We start from the raw sequence: 14,896 nt of genomic DNA on the forward strand, positions 1-14,896 counted from the left end.
GGTCAGTTACATACATTGTAAGTGACATGGTCAGTGACGTGTATAACAATGACATGGAAAGTGACATGCAACTTGGCTAGTGACATGGTCAGTGACTTTGTCGGTGATTTAAGGCTAATAGTAACTTGACCAATGACATAGTTAGTGACATGTGGCCAGTAACTTGGCTAGGAATTGACAGCGACGTCACAGGCCAGCTAGTGATCTGGCCAGTGAAGTCACAGGCCATGTCACTGACAACGTCAGTTACATGGTCAGTCACATACATTGTAAGTGACATGATCAGTTACATGTTCAGTTACATGGTCAGTTACATACATTGAAAAATTAGTCTATAAACAGTATATGTAATTTCACGTTGCATTGACTGAAAAATTCCAAGTGATGTACATGCAACTTTCTCATCTCAACATTACATTCTTTCTTGTTACACAAAGCCACGAGGACAATTAAATACTCCATCATCTGGAAATTGGACCTAACAGGCATACCAGCTGCCTTCTTCACATTCCTAATGTGCATAATCCTATCGGCTCTCAGGGAATTTAGTCTCACAGATATGAGGCAACTGCATGAATGAAGTAATTTTTATCAGAGAGAATATGGAGCAATATCAACAGTCTACCAACAGCCGTGATGACATGAAATTACCATGAAAGTCGCTGTGATCATCTTCCAGCAAACCATCTTCCATGGAGAACTTGTCGAGCATTTATTGCAGCTTATGTGTTCTCAAATCTCTCAAGTACACAAAACCAGCGGTATTCCTGCTCATTAAACTGATAGCTTATTAGGATGTACTCAAGTTACTTGATTATCAAACCCAATCAGAAAAGTTGCTATCTGAGGCAGGATACATTGCCGAGTTTGACTATTAACATCCTAGTACAACTAGTATCATTTAGCCCATCCTTTACGTTTCTATGATTTCACAAAGGTCCACCTGCACTCTCCTAGTGATCCATCAGTCTAAGTTACAGAGAAAAAGAGGAAATAAGAGTTGCATGGCAGTGGTATTGAATATGAAAATATAACCTTTGTCTTCATCCTCATCTTTCTGAACAGTTGGAGATTGTTGAGCGGCTTCTCCATTACCATTGCCATTCGAAGATTCTACAGTCCCATTTTCCTCGCAAGGAATATTTTCATCCAACTTCTCCCCTGCCATACCTAATTAAATGGAAAAAGCTTTTTAAGTTTGAATTCATACAAATCAAAAGAACACCGTATTTAGTGGCGGAACCGAGAGTTAAAGCCTAGCTGGGCTAACTCTCAAACTAGGAAAAATATATATATATATATATTGTAAACCTTGATGGTAGGAGAAAAATTTATCAACCGAAGAGAAAAATAGCAAAACAATAGCAACCCAATTCCTTCGCTGCTGCTTTGATATTTGAATTTGAGTTACTGAAAACGATTTCAGGAAACTTAATTAAGACAAAAGAAAAACAATAATAGAGAAGATGATCGGTGACGAAGATGAGCGGTATAAGAGAATTGAGGAATTCAGATCTGAGAAAGAGAGATATTGGAGCTGAAGAAACGCACCGTTTGGAGGGAATCGAATCTCTCTCGTCCCATTCAATCAAACTACGAAATGCTGAGGAGAGGTCTTGGAGGCTCCGGCGTCGGCCTTAGACTCGAAGTGGTGCTCCTCGTCGGACATGGCTGGCTCCGATCTCACAGAGAGAGATTTCTTTTTTAAGGGTCGAGAGTCCGAATAGGTAAGGGTTCAGACGGGCTTGGGTAACGGGAGGGAGAGAGAGCTGTCAGTGGCAGTTTTTGTAATTAAATTGAACTATAGTGGTAGGTTGTGAACAAGTGACCTTAATTATCATGGGGACATTTGTGGTGTTTGAATTATAATAAGGCACTTCAAAATGACCTCTTTTATCATTATCCCAAAAAAAATTGTATATGTAATTTTTATCTAACAACGGTAATTATCCTCAACTTTCATAATAGTCCCATCATCTACACTAGTAAAAATATCGTTCTCATTCGACTGCGGCAATACATGGGTAATTAATTTTTTTTTATCATTTCCGCATTGGATTGAGAAATTTGTAAATAAGAAGGAAATACAAATCTTTAATTGTAATCAATTCTATGATTGATGTCAAAAAGGTTTGGGAATGAAAGATATTATATAATAATATTATATTATATTATATAGGATATCAAAACCTGTTTTCCATTCTAGATATTGATATATTAAATAATTTTTGATAAGATGAGAATTGATATAATAAATATATATATATATATATATATATAAGAAAAAAGAAGAAAAAAGTATATAGAAAAGAAAAGACAAAAAGAAGCAAAAACTAATAAAAAGAAAAGAAAAGAAAAGAAAAAGCCCAATTGGTAGGTTAGGGCCCTGGTTTCCACTTTCCACAATAAGACCGAACAAGAAGTTCCAAACTTCTTTCCTTCCTCACATACCTGCTCTCTTTGCTTGCATGGCAGCCAGCCTTGCTGCACTGAACTTGTTCTTTGTCCTGGTCATATATATATAAATCAACTTTTGCCAAGAAACATGACTGGGGCACGTGACCCAGGGTGCCCCTTCATCCCTCCGCCCCTGATTGAATGGAATTGTACATCATTGTTTATGTACAAGTCCTCCTCTAAAAATAAATGTGTAATTGGAAATGTTGGAGAAAACTAATGTAGCTAGACTCATATAATAGATAATTCTAATGTATTGAATGGTGTATCATGTATTGAGGAAACGAGGAGCTACGCAATTTATTGGAGGGAACTCAATGCATCGAATATTACATAGGAAGAAAGAGGAGTACGTTGTCCAATTTAATCGAGTGGATGAAACTCACACATATCGAAGATTGACACTCCTATTTTGAGTTCGATGCTCTTTGCACTGAATTTGAGGCCATTTGCATATAGAATGAGGCAGACCTTAAAGTTATGAGTAGGCGAGGAATGAATTTGATGAGGAACATACTTATCATGCTATACATTATATACTCAGCTGCATGATTCTAAAGAAAAAAAATAAATGAGTAACTATAGCAAACTCTACTCTCAGTACATGATCGAAGCTTGTAGAGGCGTCTATGAACTATGACAAGTATGAGCAGTTCTTCTTAAGGTCCAAATGGTATTTTGAGTATCTGAGGTCCCTTATTGTCATTTATCAAAAAAGTCATTACATTCTTTTGAATATTTATTGTCAACCAACTAAGAGTCATTTTTTAAAAGAACGACCAATAGTTTTTCAGTTCATTGACAACAAATTCTCGATTCGTTGACAATAGCTTTTTCGGCTCATTAAAACTTTGTACTTTGTATGTATAAATAAAGGACACGACAAACAGATAAGTTGAGTTCAGAACTCAACCAGCTTGTTCTTTTTCCAGAAGGCTTCTCCATTCTAACTCTTCTCTTTTCCCAGCAATTACCCTATCCTTGGCAAGACTGATTTTCTCCATCTACCTTCCTATAGAAACCATTCCTAGTGACAGTGAATGGACCTCACGGCTCTGTTGTGGTAACCATATGCGACACCTTTTTGAAGAAGGCCTTTGACACATCGGGGATGTGCCTCACGAGATCTGAGCGAGATGGAGATCGGTCTCCTTCGCCTACCGGAAGAAACCATCAAGTTCATGTTCCATCAAAAAGGCACATCGTTTGATTCATCGGATTACAGAGTTTGGCTAGATGCCCACGAAACAGAGAAGAAATCTAAAAAAAAAAAAAGAGGTGGAGGCTGACGAAGTTTGGGTGAGATCGGGAGAAGAGATCTCGAAAAGAAGAAGCACAGGCTGTGAAGCTAAGAGGCTATGAATCTGGCTAACCCGTAGCCGTCTGATTACACTTGAGCAATGCGCAACCGTTCAACTACGTTTGCACAACGCGCAACTAGCTGATACTGAGAGGAAGCTCTGAGTCCTCCGATTATATCCGAGCACACCTGGAGCCATCCTACCTGATCGCTAAATTAGGAGACCAAGTTTGGGCTTACTTTATGGTATAGCTAGGTTGCGTGTATGCAAGTTGTATTGAGCCCAAAGAACAAAATGGACTACAGTTTGAGAGTGTGATTTTTGGTGAGCCAATAAGCAGTGGCAAATTCAGGATCTGAAGGTAGGATAGGCTAATTTTAAGTGGATAGCTTAAATATGAGGCCGCTTGTACTATCATTTGTATTTTGTGAAAGAAGATGAATTATATAATGCATCTCCAAGCATCAAAGAAGAAAAGCACTCTTCTGAATACCAAATTGACTACTTTTGACTTTTGAGCATAATTTATTTAGCAAACTACTCATTAATGTCTTTCTGAAACTTATATTATCAATTAAGCCACTATATGTTTTTATCTCTCATAAAGCCACCAAAATATAAGACATCAATATTTACAACAACAAAAAAAAAAAAGTTTTTTTTTTTCTCAAAAAATAAATTTACAAAAATGTCACCTCACTGCATCCAAACAACTATCATTATAAATTAAAAAGCGACTATCAACGATCGAAAAAGCTATTGTCAACGAATCAAAAATTTACTATTAATGAACTGCAAATCTATTGTAGTTCCTTAGAAATTGTTAATTAGTTGACAATAAATATTTGAAAGAACGTAGTGACTTTTTTGATGAATGACAATAAGGGACCTCCGATCCTCAAAAATACCATTTGGACCTTAATAATTACTGGTCATACTCGTCATAGTAGGACCGGTAATCTTGGATGAGTTTCCTATGTTGTTCATAGACGGCTCTGCAAGCATCCATTATGTACTGAGAGTAGAGTTTTCTATAGTTAAAGTCTATCCGGCACTCATAAAATTTTTCATTAAACTCATTCAGCTGAGTATAGTAATTTGCAGCATGATCCAAGAAAGACTTACGTTCCTCATCAAATTCATTCCTCGCTGACTCATAAACTTTCAGGTTTGCCTCATGATGTATGCGAATGGCTCAAATTCAGTGCAAAGGGCATCGAACTCAAAATAAAGGTCCTCAAATTTAGTTTGACGAGCCTTGACATCCCTATTGAACCTCTCAAATGCATGTCAATTATGAAATGCAATACATAAAGGATAAAAACTCTCAATATCAAGTATTATGCACTATGACAAATATAATCCATGTAAATTATAGGAAGAACTCTCTGAGTTCTCCTCAAATTTAGTTTCATGAGCCTCGACATCTCTATTGAACTTCTCATATGCCTATCAATTTTGAAATGAAAAACGGACGGCTATGGGTTAGTCAGATCCACAACCTCTCAGCCTCTGCTTCTTCTTTTGATATTTCTTTTCACGATCTCAGCCAAACTCTGTCAGCCTCTGCCTATTCTTTTCTTGATTTCTTCTCCATCTTGTGGGCATATGGCCAAACCTGACGAGATGGAGAAGAAATCGAGAAAAAAAAGAGGCGGAGGCTGACGTTTTCTTGACAGTTTGGATAAAGAGATGAGAATCTGACGAATCAAAGGGTGCAGTTCCTCGACGGACGGTATCTTTCGGTAGGCAAAGGAGACCAGTCTCGCTCAAATCTCATGGTCCACATTGCCGACGGTTGCCACAACAGAGCCATGAGGTCCTTCTACCGTTGCCGAGAACGATTTCTACAGGGAGGTAGACGGAGGACACCGGTCTCGCCATGGAGAAGGTGATTGCTGGAAATAAAAGAGATTAAATGGAGGAGCCTTGTGGAAAAGAAAAAACTGGTTGAGTTTTGAACTCAACTTCATCCGTTTCTCGTGTCCTTTCTTTATACATACAAAGTAAAAGGTTTTAATGGACCTAAACAACATTTTACTAGGTCTAAACAAACATTTTATAAAATAGACCATAGACCATACCTTGCCCAACATTTTAATGTGACAAAAGTCCCCAAGAAGTTGCACAAAAAAGCTATCATCGAATTACCAAAAAGCTACTATCGACGCATCGAAAAACTAGTGTCAATTTTCAGAAAATTTATTATCATTCATCAGAAACATCACTACATTCTTTTGAATAGTTATTATCAACTAAGAACTAACTAACGGTCATCTTTCTGAAGAACGACAGCAGATTTTTAGTTTATTGACTGTAATTTTTCGATTCGTTGACAGTAGCTTTTCAATTAATAACAACAGTTGTTTAGATGCAGTGCAGTGGTATTTTTGTAAATATTAATATTTTTTTTATATTTTGTTGCTTTATGAGGGATAAAAACATATGGTGGCTTAATTGATAGTATTATGTTTCAGAAAGACACTTACGGTTATTTGCTAAATAAACTATACTCAAAAGTCGAAACTAGTCAATTTAGGATTCAGAAGATTGTTTTTCTTGTTTGGTGCTTGGAGATGCATGCACGTGCATAATTCATCTTATTTCATGAAGTACAAATTATAGTACAAGCGACCTCATATTTATTCTATGCACTTAAAATTAGCCCATCTTATTTTCAGATCCTGGATCCGTCATTGCTTATTATGTAATGACTTGGATTTTCGTATTAATTTCTTGTATTTTTCGTGAAACTAATCAAGGTCCAAGTTAGTACAAATTATGGTTTCGGTGCCTAGCTTGTTCCTTTGTTCTTATGAGAAATAGAATTGTTTCGGACAATTATTCGTCTAAAATGCTTCAATTCAAGGGTTGACTTTTTATACGTTAGGATTCTGTAAAAATGTCCTTCATGAAAGTAGTAGAGCGTGTCGATACGAGTTCGTGGACATGCAGAACGCGGAAATCGGAGTTTGTATGAAGAAGTTATGGCCATCGAAAAAAGTTTCAATTTTTAGATAAATAGAAAAATTTGAAGAAAAAAAATCAGAAAAATACCTAGTTTCTATTTTGGGAAACTTGGGCTTCATTTTCTCTCTCAACGCTGCGACCAGACCCGATTTCTTCTTCCAGCACGTTCTCCTCCGTCCGGCCACCGTTGGCCACGCCGCCAGTCCTAATCGCTTCGTCTCTCCTCACTCTTCAAGTCTGTGGCACGATTTGAGCTGTAGAAAGCGCAGCAAGGTGGAGAAGAGAGGTGGCGGTGTTGCTTCGGGGTCACGTTGGAACTCACGATTCCGGCCACCTCAGGCGCCAATTCTTGGGGGCTTTTCAAGCCCAGGAGATATACATGCTTCTTATCAAGCGACTTGAAGCGATTTGAAATGTGGAGGTCGAATTGAGGATTTGAAATTCTAGGGTTTCACCGATTCCCTGGATTTTCGAGGTAAATTTCGGCCAAATGACTTTGATTCAGACTTTGCGCTAGTTGTGAAAGTTGTTGTACATGTTGAGATAGATGAACATTTTGACATAAGTTTGATGACCCAATTTGGGGGTTGCCGGCGGCCCATGGAGCCGATGCTCAGCCACTGCCGGCGTGAGAGTTACATGTGTCAATTCGTGATGGGTATTAAGGTGTGAAAACAATATTTTGGTTGCAGTCAATTATATAGTTTTGATTTGGTTTTAGATTGTAAAACCGGTTATTGTAAAGAGTACAATTTTGTTATGGCGTCCATTAATGGTTATGTGTCCTGATTTTCGAGGGAAGAAAATATACTTTGAGAATGTTGATTTACATTGTTTTGAAGGGTATTTGGAATTGTGGTGTAACATTTTAGGTCGAGTAGTGGGACCTCTTTAAATGTTTTGGTCTTCATACCGAGAGAATCTCTTATAGAGATTGGTGTAACATTTTTGGGTCGAGTGAGACCTTTTTAAATGTTCTGTTATGAGGGTCGAAAGGCCTAAGGCCCGGAGGTTTCAGTTTAATCAACGACTTACCAACACATGAAAATTACAAAGATCAATTATATGAATTATAGAGAGAATCCACAAATCCAACCAAATCAAAAACTCAGACCTCCTAATTGTGCACAAATGTCGGAGCTTCAATCACCAATTGCAACCCTACAAATCCCAAATAGCCAACAAACCAAATCAGAAAACCAGCCCAACAGTAGATAAAAAATGTCACAAATTGAAAACAAACATAAACCTTAAAAAGAAAAAATTCATATCCGATACCACAGAAATAACAACAAAGCAAAAAACATGAACCATAATCAAATCCTCAGATACATACTAACACATGCATGAAACAATTTGCTGCCTTCCACTCTGTTGAAGGCCAAACATTCCCACAGAAACCACCTCAAACATAGGCCAAATGCAAACCCACCTTCACATGCACGACCGAAAATTACATGCACCCAAACCCAAAACAAATCAACCAAATAGAAAATTTACCTGAAACTCAAAATCTCAAAGACACCTGAGTGCTCAACCGAACCCTTTGATTTAATCAAAAAGTTGCCACCCCAATCGAAACTGGTAGGTGAAAGCGATAGGCCTGCCTGAATCACGATCAAGAAATTTGACCAATATTTGAGAGAGTTGAGATTCAAGAGAGCAGAAAAGGGAGGGAGAGAGAGAGAGAGAGAGGAACGCGAGAGAAACGAAAGCAGGTCGGGCGCAGGCTAAAGAGGCCTTTTATACCTAGGGCTGAAACGAAGGGAAAAACGGTCATTTCACAGTACCGGCTCGGCTCGAGCCGACACTGTTACTAAGCCGATGAAAAGTTAACTGAGAATTAGTATATAGTAAATGTTTTTCTCCTCACTCGTCGCCATTGCTAGTTCGCTAGCTACTGTGACCTTCACAGTTCTAGAGCAGTTGTGCGATGTGGATTTGATCTCCCCATTTTCTTCTTGACATGCATAATAGAATTTTCTATTGCACTGTTACACATACCACTTGTTTCGATTAATAATTGAATCTGTTTTCATATTGGTGAGCACGTTTCAACTTTTTGAGGGTTCATCTTCTAATTTTGTTAGCTATAGTGTACTGGGTTTTGTTATCTCAATCAACTAGACAAGATGTCTATAACTCTATATATGCCTATCTGCCTAGTAACTAGTTAATTGGTCATACTTTCGATTTTCTTTATATTTACATGTTGTGTTCTCAGCTTTGTGTTCTCTATTTCTTGATTCGATTACATGAGGACCTGAACTTCCTCTAGAATTATACAATGAGAAATTATGACATGGAGTTCCTCACAGGTTATGCAATTAACGAGGGCCAGAAGATCCTCGATGTTATACAAAAGTATATGAAATCACATGTTTCTTGATCAGCGATTATATGAGGGCCTGCAGTCCCTCAACTTCTTCGTTATGTGAAAATTTGGCATAACCAATTGGGTTCCTCCTCCTTGTCACTATGTGAATTTGAAGTTCAATTTTGAACACTTGGCTAAAGCTAGAAGCTACATTCTCCACAAGATAAAATTATGTTCTTGTGTGATTAGAGGAGAGAAAAAAGATTATCATTTTGTGAAGTTAAGCAGACTAGAAGTTCTGTGTAATTTCTTCATTAATGGAACCAGAAGTTTCCACAGTTAATTTTATTGCATAGTTTATCTATTTATTTTTCTTCCCTGCAATTTTCCTATTTTGTTATGTATTTTCATTACAGTACTTATCTTTTAAATTAATTTTTTTTGTTACTCATACGGACCAACAGTCCTATACCTCGAACATATGAATTTCGAATGTAATATTTTTGAATATTTATTATCAACTAACTAAGAGTCATTTTTTAAAGGAACGACCAACAGTTTTTCAGTTCATTACTTCATTGACAACAAATTCTCGATTCGTTGACAATAGCTTTTTCGGCCCATTAAAACTTTGTACTTTGTATGTATAAATGAAGGACACGACAAACAGATAAGTTGAGTTCAGAACTCAACCAGCTTGTTCTTTTTCCAGAAGGCTTCTCCATTCTATCTCTTCTCTTTTCCCAGTAATTACCCTATCCTTGGCAAGACTGATTTTCTCCATCTATCTTCCTATACACTTCCTGCTTGTCCGTTCTTTGGACTCAATACTACTCGCATACACTTCCTGCTTGTCCGACATTGGGGACGGATAGTAAATTTTCAAATTTCAAACATGACATTTCATCTTAGCTGGGGCAAGGAGCCTTTTACTTTCAGTGGTGATGGTGTCTGGAGAAGGCCCTAATTAATTATGCAGGACTGAATCATCCCAAAAATTGGAGATTGTTTGCTGCTAGTTTGTTATATAATTTTGTTGCTATTGCTTCTTGATAATAAACTACAAACCTATCATAGGTCCAAAAATGTCAAGAAGGATACAGATCAAATTTGTTTGATACAATCACATTACTAGAAAAAGTACTATCACACATAGATTAGAATCTGTGTGAAATCATAGTATTGCATACAAAATTCCTGTATATTCGTTAATACACACGATATGGTTTGTGTGAATTACTAGCGTTGCAAATACTACTTGCACACTTGATTGTATATCCGTGTGAATATTTGGTGGATCCCACTTACATCACAACCACTGATCACAACTCTTGCAGCTTTGCATAAATTTTTACATGGACGTCTGTGTATCACCATAATTCATATGGTTGTCCGTGTAAGTTTCTTCACATTTTAGAATATATTTCACATAGAAGACTGTGAATATAATTTTCACACAAACATGTGTGTATTGCAATGTTTCTCATACATAATCCTCTATGTGTGAATATCTTGTGATCCTCGTCTGAGTGGGTTGGCTAGATTTTTAAGTATGATCAGCATATCTATAATCAATTACTAATTCCACACGCAGCCTCATCTCAATTGATTAGCGAAGCAAAGACTACAATTCAAGAATAGTTCATTAGACAACAGTGCATCACCAAATCCCCACTGTACTTGGTTTGATTATAATCAAATATGTCTAGAGAAATAAGACCATAATCACAAATCAACAATAACAATGTGATTAATATTCTAAATTGAAATGTGTGATGTTGAATAGACAATAACTTTGTGAACTTTCGATTAATTTTTAACTCGATCAATTGATATATCTCACCACAAAAATCTAGTCTAGATCTCTATACATTTGAATGTGCTTGAGAGAATTCTTAGTCCTCTTACATGAAAAGCATATCCTATTCCAAGATCATAGGATTCTCATCTCTTCCCATTTCAATAATGGAAGTACATAAACGAGAAATCATGTGATTTTTAATTGTAGCAATAACTCCTACTGTGAACTTATGCTTTTGCCAAGGTCCAAATTAATTAGCTTTACATCTTATTTTAAAGTTTTCGTTGTGATAAATTGGAAATTATGTTTTCATTTGTTGAGTTTGTGGGATCACTTTAACAATAACAACGTGATAAATATTTTAAAATTGAAATGTGTGAAGTTGAACAAATAATAATTTTGTGAACTTTCAATTATCATTAGCGGTTTTGGCTTGGGTTGAAAGGAGTTTGGAAGACTCTACTCTCCAAGCTTCGATGGACAGTTGGTGATGGCGCTTCGGTCAGGCTCTGGAAAGACAATTGGATGGGAGAGATATTGGGGGAAGCATTTCATTTGAGCTCCCAGGAATTAGCTAATCTTGACAATACTATTAGTGAGTTCATTGTTGCGGGTAAGTGGGTACTTCCTGATATTTTTGCTCAAGTGTTTCCTGAGATAGCTGCGTCTCTTACTTCCATTACACTACCTTTAGTGCCAACTAATGATCAAGTGGTTTGGTCTGAATCTTCTTCTGGTACTTTGACATCAAGGGAGGCTTACTTGACTTTGGTCTCTTCATCTCCCCCATGCATTAGCTTGGGGCTCTCTAATTTGGCATGCAGCGATCCAACCACGGAAGAGTATTTGCTCTTGGAAAATTTTACATAAGAAAATTCTTACAGATGCGAGGCTTCAGAGACTGGGTGTTTCCCTTTGTTCTAGGTGTAGTCTTTGTGGGGCAGGATTTGAAAATTGGTGTCACTTGTTTTTGGGATGCCCAGCAGTGTTAGAGGTTTGGAAGTGGTGTTTTGGCATGTTTAATATTGCATTCCATCAGCCGGCCTCCTTGCATGATATAATTAATATAGATTTCATCTCACACCTCTCCACTTCTTCCAAGCTTCTTTGGCGCATAGCGGTGTGCAATGTTTTGTGGTGTGTTTGGTCAGAGAGAAATCGCTTGCGGCATGATGGCGGTATGTTTATCTGGAGTAATTTCATGCATTTTCTAACCTCAGCTTTACGGGAGTCGGCTAGCTTGGCCTTTGCATCATCCAACTCTCAATCTGGGCCTCCTATTTTTGGTCTCCTGCATCTTTCGCCTCTGAGGCCTTGTGCCCCTAAGTTTACTATGGTCACTTGGCTGCCTCCGCCATCTCCATGGATAAAAGTCAATGTCGATGGGTCGTTCAGATGTCAAGACCAGGCAGGCTTTGGCGGCATAGCCCGGGATCATGACGGTGCTTTCATCTTTGCCTTCGCTTCACGTGTGTGTGTTCCCAGTTCTCTCGATGCTGAGGTACTGGCCTTTATTGAAGCTATAAAGGTGGCCATGTTGCAGGAATGGCAGTATGTGTGGGTCGAAACGGACTCAGCAGTTCTCCTGAGGTATTTTGTTTCTCCAAATCTGATTCCTTGGCGGCTGCGTGTACAATGGTTCAATTGTCTAGCTCTTGCTCAACAGTTGCATCTGCATGTTTCTCACATCTTTAGGGAAGGAAATTCTCCTGCTGATACGTTGGCTAATTACGGAGCGTCGCATGTGGGAAGGAGTACGTGGTCTTCTTTACCTTCATTCTTGGCAGTTGACTATGGGCGTGACTTCTCATCTAGGCCAATCTATAGGTTCTCTTGACGTTCCCAGGGTATTCCTTTTCTCTCTGTGCTAACTTGACTTTTGCTTTGTTTGCTTTGTTTTGTATTGGTACGGAACTTTCTAGAATGTTCCTAGTTTGTATTGGTCTTCTTTGCTCCTTTGATTGGGGCTGGCTTTGGTAAAGTCCTCCACCCCATGTATTGTTTCTTCAGTTATCAATAAATTTCCGAGAGAGGACGTTGAGCTTGTCCTCCTCTCGTTTAAAAAAAAAAAAAAAAAAAAAAAAAATTATCATTAGCGGTGATTGTTTTGCTTCGTTTTTGGAATTGCTAGTTAAATTTTATTTAACCCCCTTTATAAAACTTAACTAGAACATAAAGCTTAGTAATTTTATTTTTCATTTTTAAGTGATGAGCAATCCCATTAGCCTTACCACCATTGTGCCTATGAATGACAACAAACTACAACTAATTCCCATGAGAGTGAAAGAAAATATCCTTCCAAGATTTAGTATTCTGGTAGGAAAGGCTTAATATATCTTTATAATTTAAAGGGAAAAATTCACCAACGGTGTCTGGACACTTAGGGGACTTTCAGAATGATACCTGAACTTACAAAGTTATCAATGTGATACCTGGACTCATTTTTTCGTATCAACGTCGTACCTATGACTAATTTCTGTAACGGCTCCGTGACGGAAATTGGCCGTAGGTATCACATTGATACGAAAAAATGAGTCCAGGTATCACATTGATAACTTTGTAAGTTCAGGTATCATTCTGAAAGTCCCTAAGTGTCCAGACACCGTTGGTGAATTTTTCCCAATTTTGCACGTGCGATGCACGTGAGTCACTTAATGAAGACAAAAGGACCGATTTACCCTCAAATTCTTTCTTTCTTTTCTTTTCTTTTTTTTCTTTATTCTTCTTTCTTTCTTTCTTTCTTTCTTTCTTTCTTTCTTTCTTTCTTTCTTTCTTCTTCTTCTTATTTTCTGGTTTCTTCTTCCCCTGATTTGAATCATCAAGATTCAAATCATCTTGCTCGTCCGATTCCCACCGCGGATCGCCGATCAAACACCACCGCTGCGTCTCAATCCACCTTCATGCACCACAGATGTTTCTGGTTCCCCCAACTTCAAATCCTATAGCAAATTGAAATTGTGCATTGAGGCTTCACCTCTCACTCCGAGTTCATCCCCGCCGCCGTCGCCAATGACTTGACCACAACAACCTCCACCACCGCACAACAACTTCGTCCTCCGCTGCTTCTCGATTGGGTTTGGGGATAAGGACTGCTTCTTCCTCCACCGCTAGCGAAATCATGGAGGCTCAAGGCCACATTCTAAGGGCCACCGGCCGGAAGGACCACCACAGCAAGGTTTGCACCACCAAAGGCCCCAGGGACCGCAGCATCAGGCTCGTCGCCCACACCGCCATTCAATTCTACGACATGCAGGACCGGCTTGGATACGACCAGCCTAGCAAGGTCGTCGATTGGCTAATCAAGAAAGCCAAGGCCGCAATCAACAAGCTCGACTAGCTGCCACCGTGGAACCCAAACTAAATTTATGTTCATACAACATTTTCTCCGACGATGCCGATATTCGCCGCGCAGGACACGCAGAACGTGAGCCTCAATTTCTCGATGGTGGAGGCTCCGAGTTCTTTGTCTACTAATCGGTGAGGCACAATGGTGGGTAGCAGCGGAGTGGCGAAGCTGGTGAATAAGAACAGCTCGAATTTTCTGCAGGTGAGGATGGTGTGGAGGCCGAAGTTGTTAATCTTTGTCTGCCTAAAATTGCCTCTGATCGAAGTTGGGCTAGAGGCCGAAGTTGTCGGCTAAACCGATAAAGTTGCAGGTGAGGATGGTGTGGAGGTGGTGTTGCATGTCGGGAACGAAGGAGAGGATGGAGGGGTGGGATTAGAGCTGTGATTTGAGAGTGGAGGGCTGGCGGGGTCTGAGTTTCTGATTAATGGTGTATAAAAGGGGGTCGGAGGAGAGAACGAGAGTGGTGGTGGTCAAGTCATTGGCGGCGGCGGCGGGGATGAACTCGGAGTGAGCGGTGAAGCCTCAATGCACAATTTCAATTTGCTATAGGATTTGAAGTTGGGGGAACCAGAAACATCTGTGGTGCATGAAGGTGGATTGAGACGCAGCGGCGGTGTTTGATCGGCGATCGGCGGTGGGAATCGAACGAGCAAGATGATTTGAATCTTGATGATTCAAATCAGGGGAAGAAGAAACCAGAAAAG

At 38.9% G+C, this 14,896-nt stretch overlaps 1 long non-coding RNA gene across 2 annotated transcripts; it reads right to left on the reverse strand.

The window, feature by feature from the left end:
- Positions 1–348: 348 nt before the first annotated feature.
- Positions 349–1,696, reverse strand: LOC133741220 (uncharacterized). 2 transcript variants are annotated; one of them, XR_009861691.1, is made up of 3 exons: positions 1,552–1,696; positions 652–1,170; positions 349–568 (listed from the first exon to the last, which is right to left on the reverse strand). It is a non-coding gene; the product is annotated as an uncharacterized LOC133741220 (long non-coding RNA). The 2 variants fall into 2 exon arrangements; XR_009861690.1 differs by lacking the exon at positions 1,552–1,696 and adding an exon at positions 1,312–1,521.
- Between the last annotated feature and the right edge of the window lie 13,200 nt (positions 1,697–14,896).

The sequence above is a fragment of the Rosa rugosa genome, chromosome 3 (assembly GCF_958449725.1).
Source record: "Rosa rugosa chromosome 3, drRosRugo1.1, whole genome shotgun sequence".
NCBI lineage: Eukaryota > Viridiplantae > Streptophyta > Magnoliopsida > Rosales > Rosaceae > Rosa > Rosa rugosa.